The 12136-nt window shown below is 49.9% G+C and overlaps 1 pseudogene; it reads right to left on the bottom strand.

Moving 5' to 3' along the window:
• Positions 1 to 11034: 11034 nt before the first annotated feature.
• Positions 11035 to 11768, bottom strand: LOC147960851 (uncharacterized; annotated as a pseudogene).
• Between the last annotated feature and the right edge of the window lie 368 nt (positions 11769 to 12136).

Genomic DNA, 12136 nt, shown 5'->3' with positions numbered 1-12136 from the left:
CAGCCAGCTGCTTCTCCCTCGCCAGGCAGGCACAGAGGTGACGCCGGCGAGCACGAGCTCGCCACGGCGTCAGCTGCTTGCCGCCCGCGAGGCCAAGACACCTGGGTGAGCTCCACGTCGCCGCCCCGACCCCGTGGACATCTCATTCGCCCCCTGCCTCTCTCCCTCGCTCCCCCAAAGCCATGGCCGACGCAGCCTCCGTCATCTTGCCGCCGTAGCCGCAGCCACCATCGTCCCCGTGTCACCCCACCGTTCCCACGAGCTCCGCAACATCTCCCTCGACGAGCCACGAGGCCTCGGACACGCTGCAACGCCACCACCGCTGCCGTTCCCCTCGTCGGTCACCGGAGATCGTCGTCGACGTTTTGCCGCCTCCCAAGCTTCCCCGAGCCCGCTTCGACGCCCGCTGCACTCACCGTGAGCTTCTCTCTCTTCTCCCCAAGCCACGTCGCTCGAGCTGCCCTCTAACCCCGTTGGCCATCACGGCCGAGAGCTCGGCTCCGCCGGCCATGTCGCCGCCATGGCCACAGGCGCGTAAGCTCGATTCCGAGCGTGTCACCACACTCACCACGTTCCCAGGAGCCTAATGCACCACTCCCCGCGCCTCGCCGTGCCCCGTAGCTTCGGGTTCATCCTCGCCCGAACTCCGGCGACCGCCAAGGTCGTCGCTGGCGTTGTTCCCGGCCTCCCCGAGCTCCACTTCCTCCACCAAACGACGCGGCTCGCTCCCCGCGTCACGTAGCTGCTCTCCGCCGTCGATTTGGTCGCCGGAGACGCAAACCCGAGCCCCTCCGTCGCGTTTGTCATCGCCGGCGTCAAGCCACCGGCGAGTTGACCACGTCTGACCCGTGTGGGCCCAAGTTGACTCCCCCTGAGTCTATGACAGGTGGGGCCGGTCTGCTAACTAGTTTAGGATTAGTCTTAACTAATTTTAATTAGTTTAGACACTGACATGTGGGCCCAGGCCCCACTGACAGCTAATTAGTGTTAATTTAATTCTGATAATTAGCTGAGTCACTGACAGACAGGGCCCACCAGTCAGGTTTGACCTGGCCGACCCAGTTGACCGCTGACGTCACACCTATGTCATGCTGACGCATTAATTCGATTACTGGAATTATTCTTATATAGGAAATTCAAGAAAATATCCAAAACTTCTAAAAATCATAGAAAATCAACCATAGCTCCAAATGCAAAGATTTATATATGAAAAATGATCAGAAAAATTCAATCTATCCATCTGTAATGGTTTCATGCATGACAAAACAAGTTAACCTTACTGTTTAAGCAGAATAAGGTAATGCACTAATAAGGCCATGTTTAATGAGCTAACATTTGAATCTTTGATTCAAATGAGTTCATCCCCTTCTGTTTTAGCTTGCATTAGGCCAAGATACTTTCATCTTGCCATGTCATAGCATGCATCATATTGTTGCATATTGCCATGTGTTGATTATGTTCGGTGTGATTTTCGTGGTAGGTTCTGCCTCCGAGGATAACCCCGAGTATCCGTCTGAAGGGCAGTAGCCTACTACCACTACAACAGGCAAGCAACCATTGATCATTCCGATACAACCCATGTTCTCGCTTCTGCTCTTGTTTACTGCATTAAGACAACACGATTCAAACTGTTGTGTGCTACGGTAGTTGAACCCTTATCCTCTGCATGACCTGTCATTGCCACAGCAACTAGATGAAACCCACTAGCATGTGTAGGAGTTGATTGAGCCATGTATGTGATTCCTACCTTGCTATGCCTGCTATGCTTAGAGTTGTGTCAGGTCTGGTTCATCTAGGTGATGGGCTAGAGTGAAATGATTATGTCGGTAATGTGAGGGATGTGTGGAACATGTTTTGGTAAAGGTATCGATGAGAGGCCATGCAGGAGTCCATGGTGGGTTGTTTCATTGAGGCCGTCCCTAAGAACTGAGATCTGTATGTGTGATTTTAAGATTCGGCTACTACCATGCATTGGGATCCTTAATTGACCCTCTCGGCTTCTTAAATACCCTAGTACTCTGTCCAGGAGTTGCAAATAGTTTCTGGTGTTTGTAGGTTATGTGTTGGCGGCCGTGCGTAGCGCTGACCCTAGGGGTGGGCTATGTTGCGGTAGATACACCGTGGCACGGTGTACCGAGTCACCCGTTTGGTGTCTCGGGAACCCTGTTCACATCATTCGGGGCCGTATGTGGAAAACCTCGGCCGGACTCCCTGCGGATGGAACCTGGATAGGCGATGAACCTGGACTAGAGACTTGAGTGTTTAGGTAGGCTGTGGCCGACACCCTCGTTGGGCCTCCGCTTGAAGGTTGCCGAGTACATGTCGTGTAAACGGCGATAAGTGGTGAAAGCGTGTATGAAGAATTACACCCCTGCAGGGTATAAAACTATTCGAATAGCCGCGTCCGCGGTAAAGGACTACTTGGTTGCCTATATAGTTCATAGACAAGTTAATGGTTACTACTAAAAGACTCAAGATAAGTGTGAGTACCGAGGATGGCCCTCTCGTAGGATGACGAGGGAGAATCCCCGGTGGAGTATTGTGTTGGTGGGTAGTGGACTCGTGTGTGAAAACTATTTTACTAGTGGAGTTCCGTAGGATAGCTTAGGCAAGAGTCAAAGCTGGCTTGCTGCAATAACCCCACCACCTTCTTGAGAATGAGCATGTATAGTAGGTTCTGTTGTAAGACTTGCTGAGTACCTTTGTACTCATGTTTGCTTTATTACTATTTTCAGACGACAACACCTCCCCCTCCGATGGGTTCTACATAGACCTTGGCGTCGACGAGTGACTAGCCACCCAGGTGGTGATCCTGGCCATGGAGGGCCCTATGTAGATAGACAGGCTTCGGAAGCCTTCTTACTTTCTAGTGTCTGTACTCAGACCATTTACTTCCGCTTGTGCTTGTATGTTTGTATGACTTGAGTGTCGGGTCATGTGACCCCTACCTATATGAACATGTTATGTATGGCTCTCTGGAGCCTTTAAATAAAGTACTTGAGTTGTAGAGTTTTGTTGTGATGCCATGTTGTATGTACTCATATCAGGCATATTGTGTGTATGATTGAAATGCTTGGTATGAGTGGGATCCGACAATCTAGTTGTTTATCCTTGGCAGCCTTTCTTATGGGGAAATGTAGTCTAGTGTTCCTCGAGCCATAGTAGTCCGCTATAGCCCGATTCACCGAAATCCTGCTAGCCCAGCACTACTGTTCAGGACACTTGACTGGCTGGCATGTGTTTCACTTCGTTCCTATGTCTGTCCCTTCGGGGAAATGTCACGCGGTGACATCCGGAGTCCTGCCTAGCCTGCTACAGCCCGGGTTCCCCGGAGTCCTGTTAGCCCAGTGCTACAGCCCGGATTCACTCGCTGATGACCGACATGCTCGATGTGATTCATGTATGCCTGTCTCCATAGGTCTGTGCTGCTTTGGGTTCACGACTAGCCATGTCGGCCCGGGTTCTCTGTCATATGGATGCTAGCGACACTATCATATACGTGAGCCAAAAGGCGCAAACGGTCCCGGGCCATGGTAAGGCGACACCGTGGGATACCGTGCGTGAGGCCACAATGTGATATGGGGTGTTACCGGCTAGATCGATGTGATTTGGAATCGGGGTCCTGACATCCCTCTTGCGATCTATGAGACCTTCCAGAATGTGATGCTCACGGAAAGCCTCACTAAATTCAGCCCAAGTAGTGATTTGGCTGACCGGGCGCATGGCTTCAAAATTTCCCCACCAAAGGCTAGCAGGACCTTCGAGATGATAAGCAGCATAAGTAACCTTGTTGGCTTCAGCTACGTTGGCAGAACATAGCTTGTGGGTGATGCTGCGAAGCCAGTCATCCGCGTCAAGGGGCTCGACAGAATGGTTAACCTTTGGTGGGTACAGCTTGATAAAGTCATTGATTGAGACCAAGTCATTTCGCGGATGGCGTGCAGTGTTCTGCTCAATCCGCTCCAGTAAGCGGTTAGTCTCACGCTTGTTTCTTTCCGCCTCCAGCATCACTTCGGCCAGAGAGGGCGGGTGAGGCAGATTTTCACCCCTAGCTGCACTGGCTTCCCCCTGCTCCGGGGCAGCAGGGTTGCTGCGGGTGTTGACCATCCTAGGATAAAACAAGACAATGGTTTAGGTAAGGATGGCTCAAACTTAGCAAGGAAGTGCAGAATGTAATGGATAACACGGAATGCAGAGATGTCCATCCGTATGTCATGGTAATATAAAACTGCCATATATATACCAACGGTCATACACACCATACATAGTTTAGTATAAGCCCAGGCTACAGTACAACTATGATGAAAGACGTTACATCTCATCGGAGGCATTCCAAGCTCCTATACATTATTTGTCTACACCTCCGGAATTGAGTACACACAAAGTCATATTCCACAAGTAACGAAGGACAGTGGAGATACAACTATTACAATACTAGTGATACTACTACTAACTCAGACAGCTCCGTAGTAGTCCTCATAGAAGTCACCTCCATAGCCTGGAAGTTCAGCGTGATCATCCGGGAACAAACGGTCCTGAGGAGCTTGTGGACCAAAGGGACTAGGATGAGGTCTTGGACCAACAAACGGTGGCCTGCGGGGACCACGGGGAGGGGTGATGCCTCCCACATCACGCCAATCCACCATGTCTGGCAGAGCAGATCTCACAGGATATAGATCCCTTGTATCCATACATCCTGCTTGCACCGCAGGTGCAAACTGAGTCAATGTGGCCCAATGATGAACACGGGTGTTGAAAAGCTCCAGCCTCAAGGCCCGATTCTCTCGGTCCTTATCTTCGAGCATCTCGGCAGTGGTACGAGTTAATGAGTCCTCCTGAGTGGAGTCAGCATAGATAGCCTGAAGATACCCTTGCACTCCCGGAAGTGAAGCTGGCATGTAACGGAAGTCGGTGTTCCGAAGCAGGCCAGTCCGGACTCGCATGATGGTCATCATGGAATAGGCAGCATCCGGCACAGTCATCTCAACAGCAACCCCGAGTCCATAGGAACAGTGGAGGGGCTCGGTAGATCCATGATAAGAAGGAAATATCCAGACGGTACAGAAATATTGGCTTTGATTAAAGTCTCAGAACTGCTCTTCGACAGTGTATTCGGGATACCAACGGTAACCCGTCTCGATCAGTACCCGGACTAACATAGAAGTATGACCGGGCACATCAAGGCACCGGGTCAGGCGAACCACTTGGTTTTGAGCACGAGTGGCCATCTGAAAGCACAACCACAATGCAAAGACATTAGAATTTCTAGGAAAAATTGGACAGCATAACAGCTGTAAATGCTCAGAAAAAGATTTGAGACATCCACAACAGTTTGCAATACCACTCAACAACATCATATCAAGGTTCTGATTCAACTGGCAACATACTAAAGGTAGTAGAAACTGTACTGAGGCTTGTAACAACAATCCTATAAGCTACTACGGATTAGTAACACGTGAATCTGACAGAGGAAGAGAGCCTAGTCCTTAACCCACGTTGAATGAGAAGAGAATGACTCAGATCAGAGGGCATAAGGTAAAGGAGTAAAAGAGCCTTACGTTCCCTCCCACAATCAATTCCCCTACATATAACTAAAGCATTTCTAGACTCGACATCGACCAGTTTGGCTCAACGAACCTACAGGCAGTCCGGCTCTGATGCCAACGCTGTCAGGACCCCGATTCCAAGTCACATCGATCTAGCCGGTAACACCTCATATCACATTGCGGCCTCACGCACGGTATCCCACGGGTGTCGCCTTACCATGGCCCGGGACCGTTTGCGCCTTTTGGCTCATGTATATGATAGTGTCGCTAGCATCCATATGACAGAGAACCCGGGCCGATATGGCTAGTCGTGAACCCAAAGCGGCACAGACCTATGGAGGCAGGCATACATGAATCACATCGAGCATGTTGATCATCAGCGAGTGAATCCGGGCTATAGCACTGGGCTAACAGGACTCCGGGCAACCCGGGCTATAGCAGGCTAGGCAGGACTCCGGATGTCACCGTGTGACATTTCCCCGAAGGGACAGACATAGGAACGAAGTGAAACACATGCCGGCCAGTCAAGTGTCCTGAGCAGTAGTGCTGGGCTAGCAGGACTCCGGCGAACCGGGCTGTAGCGGACTACTATGGCTCGAGGAACACTAGACTACATTTCCCCATAAGAAAGGCTGCCAAGGATAAACAACTAGATTTTCGGATCCCACTCATACCAAGCATTTCAATCATACACACAATATGCCCGATATGAGTACATACAACATGGCATCACAACAAAACTCTACAACTCAAGTACTTTATTTAAAGTCTCTAGAGAGCAATACATAACAAGTTCATACAGGCAGGGGTCACATGACCCGACACTCAAGTCATACAAGCATACAAGCACAAGCGGAAGTAAATAATCTGAGTACAGACACTAGAAAGCAAGAAGGCTTCCGAAGCCTGTCTATCTACATAGGGCCCTCCATGGCCAGGATCACCACCTGGGTGGCTAGTCACTCGTCGACATCAAAGGTCTACGTAGAACCCATCGGCGGGGGCGGTGTTGTCGTCTGAAAACAGTAATTAAGCAAACATGAGTACAAAGGTACTCAGCAAGTCTTACAACAGAACCTACTATACATGCTCATTCTCAAGAAGGTGGTGGGGTTATTGCAGCAAGCCAGCTTTGACTCTTGGCTAGGCTATCCTACAGAACTCCACTAGTAAAATAGTTTTCGCACACGAGTCCACTACTCAGCAACACAATACTCCACCGGGGATCCTCCCTCGTTATCCTACGAGAGGGCCATCCTTGGTACTCACACTTATCTTGAGTCTTTTACTAGTAACCATTAACTTGTCTATGAACTGTATAGGCAACCAGTAGTCCTTTACCGCGGACGCGGCTATTCGAATAGTTTTATACCCTGCAGGGGTGTACTTCTTCATACACGCTTTCACCACTTACCGCCGTTTACACGACATGTACTCGACAACCTTCAAGCGGAGGCCCAACGAGGATGTCGGCCACGGCCTACCTAAACACTCAAGTCTCTAGTCCAGGTTCATCGCCTATCCAGGTTCCATCCGCAGGGAGTCCGGCCGAGGTTTCCACATACGGACCCGAACGATGTGAATAGGGTCCCGAGACACCAAACGGGCGCCCGACATACCCGGCCACAGTGTATCTACCGCAACATAGTCCACCCCTAGGGTCAGCGCTACACACGACCGCCAACACATAACCTACAAGCACCAGAAACTATTTGCAACTCCTGGATGGAGTACTAGGGTGATTAAGAAGCCGAGACGGTCAATTAAGGATCCCAATGCATGGTAGTAGCTGATTCTTAAAATCACACATACAGATCTCAGTTCATAGGGATGCTCTCAATGAAACAACCCACCATGTACTCCTACATGGCCTCTCATCGACACCTTTACCAAGTCATGTTCAACACATCCCTCACATTACCGACATAATCTTTTCACTCTAGCCCATCACCCAGATGAACCAGACATGACACAACTCTAAGCATAGCAGGCATAGCAAGGTGGGAATCACACACATGGCTCAATCAACTCCTACACATGCTAGTGGGTTTCATCTAGTTACTGTGGCAATGACAGGTCATGCAGAGGATAAGGGTTCAACTACCATAGCACACAGCAGTCTGAATCGCGTTGTCTTAATGCAGTAAACAAGAGAAGAAGCGAGAACATGGGTTTGTATCGAAATGATCAATGGGTTGCTTACCTGTTGTAGTGGTAGTAGGGTACTGCCCTTCAGACAGATACTCGGGGTTATCCTCGGAGGCAGAACCTACCACGAAAGACACACCGAACATAATCAACACATGCCAATATGCAACAATATGATGCATGCTATGACATGGCAAAATGAATGTGTCTTGGCCTAATGCAAGCTAAAGCAGAAAGGTATGAACCCATTTGAATCAAAGATTCAAATGATAGCTCATTTAACTTAGCCTTATTAGTGCATCATGTTATATTGCTTAAACAGCAAGGTTATCTTGTTTTGTCATGCATGAAACCATTATAGATGGATAGATTGAATTTTTCTGATCATTTTTCATATATAAATCTTTGCATTTGGAGCTATGGTTGATTTTCTATGATTTTTAGAAGTTTTGGCTATTTTCTGGAATTTCCTATTAAAGAATAAATCCAGTAATTGAATTAATGCGTCAGCATGACATAGGTGTGATGTCAGCGGGTCAACTGGGTCGGCTAGGTCAAACCTGACTGGTGGGCCCTGTCTGTTAGTGACTCAGCTAATTAATAGAATTAAATTAACACTAATTAGCTGTCAGTGGGGCCTGGGCCCACATGTCAGTGACTAAACTAATTAAAATTAGTTAAAACTAATCCTAAACTAATTAGCAGACCGGCCCCACCTGTCATAGACCCAGGGGGTCAACCTGGGCCCACATGGGGGTCAAACAGGGTCAACTCACCGGCGTCTAGCCGTCGGCGAGGCCAGACGCGGTGGAGCAGCGCGGGATTTGCACTCCGGCGACCAAAAGGATGGCGGAGAGTATCTACGTGATGCGGGGAGGAAGCCACGTCGAGTGGTGGCAGTGGGTGGAGCTGGGGGGGCCGGAAACGTCGCCGACGACGAGTTTGGCGGCGGCCGGAGCTCGGGTGAGGATGAACTAGTCGCTAGGGGGCACAGGGAGGCACGAGGTTTGGTGCGTTGAGCTCCTGGAGGTGCGGTAGGACTAGTGGGCAGGGTGGCGTGGCCATTGGGTGGCCGGAGCCTCGTCGGCGACGAGCTCCGCGGTGGTGCGTGCGGGTGATCTACATGCAGTCACTACGGGGCTCGAGAGAGAGAACAGAGAGGGTGGGGAGGTGGCTGAGCTCACGGGGGTCTCGTCGAGGCAGTCAGAGAGGTCGGGGATGAGCTGATGCGGCAGGGGCGGTGAAAGGGATCTCCGGTGGCCGGAGTTGAGAGCGAGCTCGGTGCAGCGTCTCCGGGGCGAGCGAGCGCTCGGAGCTCGACCCACTCGATGTAATCGACGACGGCGGAGCTCATGGACACGATGACGCGGCGCGAGGACGACGGAGGGCACGGCTACGACGACGGTGCGGCGACAGGGGCGTTGGCCATGGTGGGGAACGGCGAAGGGAGAGAGATAGGGGGATGGCGTGTCCAGGGGCTTCGGGGTGCGACGTGGAGGCGTCCAGGCGTCCAGGGCGCGGGCGGCAAGCAGGTGACGCCGTGGCGAGCTCGGGCACGCCTGCGTCACCTCCCTGCCTACCTGGCGGGGAAGAAGCAGCTGGCTGGCACGGGCCAGCACAGTGCTGGGCCGCCAGGTGGGCCGGCTGGTGAGTTAGCTGGCCTGCGCCAGGTAAGTTTCTCCCTCTCTTTTTTTTCTGTTTTTCTTATTTATTCTATTATTTCTGTAGCTTCAGGGCTTTATTAAAAATGCCAGGGCATTTCCATAAATCATAAAATTAATCATGGCTACTACTTAGAATATATCCAACAGCAAACATTTTAGTTTATGATTATTTGAGCATTTAAAATATTTTATAGCATTTAAATGCCCAAATGCAAATACCATAAGGATTAATCCAATGACCTTAGATGTCCTAGAAAAATGTGCACCATTTTTGTCAAAGGTTTTAACCCAAAACAAAAAGGATGGGCTTTTCAGAAGGGTATTTCAGGTTCATTGAAAAAGTTTTTAGTAAACCCTAGTTGTTCCGGAGGGGTGCTGGGGGTTCTGACTTCCCCATTTCAAATTTAAGAGGAATTTAAACATGATGCACACTCTAATGCTTGAACTAGCTAGGGTGTGACAACAACACTCTCCCATCTCTTTGCTATGCATCACCATGATCTTGCGTGTGCGTAGGATTTTTTTTGAAATTACTACGTTCCCCAACAGACCGGTCCTCCTTGATTTGGTCATTGTCATGTTCTGGAACTGCTATCGGAGATCTTGCCCAAGATATCTCGATCAGATAGAATTTAGTCGTGCACGTCCATTTCAATCTACGAGGTTTCATGTGGGCGTGACGCGAAGCTCTATTGTTTGTTGACACCATGGGACATGTTGGCTTCTCGATTTCTATGGTGTAGACAATTGTGGAGAAGGTCATGGTGGCCGAGATCGGAGGATCAATTAGACAGACGGGGCCTTCGAGGCGATGGAGTCAGCTAGGTGTTTGATAACTCTCACAAGCAGTAGTGTCAAGTGGGGGAGGCAACACTGGAGGAATTCATTTTTGGTGGTGCTCCTCGGGTACCGAGCCGAGAATTTGAGGGTGAATACCTAAGGTCTGGCCTTCATTGGCCGTGCCTGGCAATTGCCTTGCTAAAGGAATTGTTTTGAGAGTTCGGACTTCTCCAGGGTGAAAACTTAAGATCTTGCGTCGGACAACGACGATGCTTGTGCACCATTTCCTTCTTGAAGGCATTGCTTTCGGAGACCTTTGATATTTTCCGGGCGTTGTATTTCTTGGAGACACTTTTTTTCTCACGGATTGATCCCCTCCCTTGGCGAACAATCTCATGTTAGGCCTGGAAGATCAACGGATCCTATATTTCCGCGGGAGCTAGCGGTGGCCAAGGTAGGCCTAGAGCTGAACCAGAACGCCTTATCTGATGCCGAGGAAGATGCATGTTGTCTAGACACACATGGAGTATATTCCACGGTCGTACTTCGATCAACAACGGCCTGCACTCTATTCTAAGGGCATGTACAATGGTAAGCATATCCAACAGCCGCGCTACGCGCCGCGCGTAAAAAACTACTTTGCCACGCGCCTTTCCTCTGGTTTTGTGCGGCCGGCAGCGCTGGCTTCAGCAGTCGTGCTAAAATGCAGCACGCGTGACTCGCCGGGGCATTGCATATGTTGCATTTTGGACACAAAATGAATTTGAAACCTTCAAAATGCAATGAACATGACATATAAATTTCACACAAACAAGTTGATGAATAAATGTTCATGCCCACAAGTTCAAAATCATGCCCACGAGTTCATTCAACCAAGTTCAAAATGCAAACCAAGTTCATGACACAAACAAAGACACATCAAGCCTCGTCCTCGTCTTCGTCCTCATCTTCGGAAGACGATTCTTCCTCCTCCGAAGATGATTTTCCTCCTCCTCCTCATCGCGCACCACATCACGTGAATCTTTGACGGTGTTGGCAAGATCTTCAACGGCATCTTCATGGGAATGTGTGTGAGGAGGCACACCAGAAGACATTCCTCCCATCGCGGCTGGAGGTGCACCCATGCCTCCCATAAGGGAAGCAAAACTCATGCCTCCCATGGCGGCCATAGCGCTGGGGGTGCTCCAAAGGCACCCATGCCTCCCATGGTCTCCATGGTAGCTCCAAAGCCACCCATGGCACCTAAGCCACCCACGGTACCTATGAAGCCACCCATGCCTCCCATGGCGCCAAAGCCACCGCCACCCATGGCGCCAAGGCCACCGCCACCCATTGCGCGAATCATGGCTCTTTTTTGGATCAAGACTTCTTCACGGGTAAGATTGACATACTCCTTTTGCACCTCATTGAGGATAGATGTGTTCAAGAAGAACAAGTGCTTCTCCCATTCCAACAATCTAGTTCGCTCCTCATTGCTCACCTTCCTCTCCTCCAAAGCCACCCTTCTCTCCTCGGCCGCCACCCTCCTCTCCTCGGCCGCCAACCTCCTCTCCTCGGCCGCGACATCTTGGTTCCTTGCCATTTTCCTCACCTTGTTGGCTTCTTTTCTTGCCTTCACAATATCTTCCATATCATTTTTGAGCGCATCATCTTCTTTCCTCTTCCTCTTTTCTTTTGCTTTTTCTTGCACCCATCCGGTCATTTTGGCTTCAAGTATGAAACCGAGTTGGGTGTGGGGCTTCTCTTGCTGTCACTTGATGCATCATCCTTCTCATCATCATCATCATTCAACTCAATTGTTCGCTTGCGTTTGTTTCTCAAATGCAAATCATCCAAATCATTACGCTTCTTCCGTTTCTCATCATCCTTCAACACTTCATAGCAATGAGGCAAGGTAAATATCCTTCCTTTCTTGATCTTCCCCTTCTTGGTTCTCTTCTCCTCTCCTTTGAACAAGTTTTGTGCAATGTTGTACTACATGAAAACAAAGCAAGTTAG

Source organism: Triticum urartu, chromosome 7A, assembly GCF_056163025.1.
Source record: "Triticum urartu cultivar PI428250 chromosome 7A, HENAU_Tu73, whole genome shotgun sequence".
Taxonomy (NCBI): domain Eukaryota; kingdom Viridiplantae; phylum Streptophyta; class Magnoliopsida; order Poales; family Poaceae; genus Triticum; species Triticum urartu.
Note: the sequence above shows the minus strand (reverse complement) of the source record. Positions and strands in the feature narration are given on the sequence as shown.